Genomic DNA, 2500 nt, shown 5'->3' with positions numbered 1-2500 from the left:
TATGTATAAATATTATATATACATATATATTATATACACATATACATGTTTATATATACATATTTATATATACATATAGATTATATACTTATATACATATATATTATGTATATATATATTTATAAATATATATATACTTATATATTATATATATATATATACATATAGATATATGTATATCTATGTATAAATATATATATACGTATACACATGTATAAACATATATATATTATATATATGTATACATATATATATAATATATTCATATTCATACATATGTATATATATGTATATACATACATATGTATATATATATATATATATAAATATATATGTATATATATATATATAAATATATATATACATATGCATAAAGATATATATAATATATAAAAATGTTTATATTATATATATTTATGTATGCATATATATATATTATACATACATATATATGTATATATATATACATATATATGTATATATATATATACATATATATATATATATATATATCATATAAACATATATATATATATCATATAAACATATATATATATATCATATAAACATATATATATATATATATATATATATATATATATACATATATACATTTATATATTCATTCATCTATATATACATATACATATATATGAATGTATATATATGTACATATACATGTATATATATGAATGTATATATATGTAGATATATATACATTCATATATATATATATATATATATAGATAGATAGATAGATACATTCATATATATATACATATATACACTATCATATATATATACATTTATATATACATTCATTTATATATATACATATATATTTATATATATATACATTCATCTCTCTCTCTCTCTCTCTCTCTCTATATATATATATATATATATATATATATATATATATACACATATATTTATATATGCATATAGATATATACATAATTATGTACATATATACATATATATACATATATACATACGTACACATACACACACAAATGTATAGACATATGTATGAACGTATACTGTAAGTACGTAAGTGTGTGTGTGTAGCGAGAAGCTAAATATCGAACTCATTTCCACCAGACTTCTTGTTTCATAAAATCTGGGCCTAAATCACAAATTTGTTCATAGCTAATTTCCCTTTTAGTGTTCGATCCTGGTCGTAATAGAGTTAATTCCAGACAACATCTGATACTGCAGACAACTTACAATAGGCCATGCAAATTTGTTCTCCCAGTAACATTGAGCTGCGAGGTTAGTATGACATTTAATGAATATAAGCTGTAAAACGACCAGTTCTTTACTTAATTGTCACTGAAAAAAATATTAACTATTTAATAAAAAATATTTCAATAAAATTCGTTTCAGTTTATGATGACGACAAACTTATTTCAGCCAGACAAAAGCATAAATAAAAAAAATGGGCGTAGATGTCTGTAGCGATGTGAAAGTGTTAATGTCACGTTGACATGTCAGACTAACCTACCTACCTACCGGCGCTTGGTATGCATTACGTTGCAACTGTTCTCTTCACTTCTATATATCAAGCTGCTGTTTTTGTTGTTGTTTGTTTTTAACGCTTGGCGATCTATCACAAGCAATTAGCACTAATCTAAACAATTTTGATGTTCTAATTTTTATTCTATTTTATGCGTTATAGAGATAAGAATTCATAAACCTGTTACAAGTGAACCAGTCTATCGAATTTATTAACTCGTATTTAACTAGACAGGAACTCTTCGATGTAAAAATATTTATTCTACTACTCGAGTTAATAAAAATATACATGGACTTATGTAATATTTAACAAATATAATTTAGGTTACAAAGCCATTTTATAGGAAAACAAAAGAAAGAAAAAATGCAATAGTTTTGATCGGAACTAATTTTTTATGTATAGTTGTAAACATGTTAAATTCAACTCTGCGCAGCTAACACATTATTCAGTTTTTGAGCACCCACTTGTAATTGCCGCCAGTTAAAAAGTATTTTAGTTGGATAGTTTTTAATCAAAATTGTTTAAAGATCTAAATTTTTTTTTTAAATATAAATATTTCTGCTGAAGAGTAAACCATCTTTTATCCGTTTATAATGATTTTTTTTTGTAGTGTAGAAACATTCAAAGGGGGGGAAACTGATGACATTTTTTTTTTCTTTTAGATAAAACTTCGTTTAACTAAAACTTTCCAATGTATAAGATTCTCAAAATGAACTTAGCCTATATTCAACTAGTACTAGGAGGTCACGACAACCTAGGAGTTTGTCATCAAAGAAGAGTAATGTTCAGAATTTAAGAAAATAACGAAGAGGAAGTCGGAAATGAAAGCAGGAAATTCGGTTTGTAAATAACGAAATGAAAACATTACCTAGAAATCGATGAGGAAACATTATTATCATTATCTATTATTATCGTTTTTATTTTTATTCACTTAATTTGACTTAAGGTAAATGAGTATAAACATTATAAAATAATCAAAAT

General features: G+C 22.7%; 1 protein-coding gene across 2 annotated transcripts in view; it reads right to left on the bottom strand.

Moving 5' to 3' along the window:
• LOC106881251 (uncharacterized) overlaps positions 1-2500 on the bottom strand; it is a 247435-nt gene that overhangs the window by 104022 nt on the left and 140913 nt on the right. The gene's annotated exons all lie outside the window — the stretch shown is intronic.

The sequence above is a fragment of the Octopus bimaculoides genome, chromosome 4 (genome assembly GCF_046866305.1).
Source record: "Octopus bimaculoides isolate indiv1 chromosome 4, ASM4686630v1, whole genome shotgun sequence".
Classification (NCBI taxonomy): domain Eukaryota; kingdom Metazoa; phylum Mollusca; class Cephalopoda; order Octopoda; family Octopodidae; genus Octopus; species Octopus bimaculoides.
This window is presented reverse-complemented; position numbering and strand designations above follow the sequence as displayed.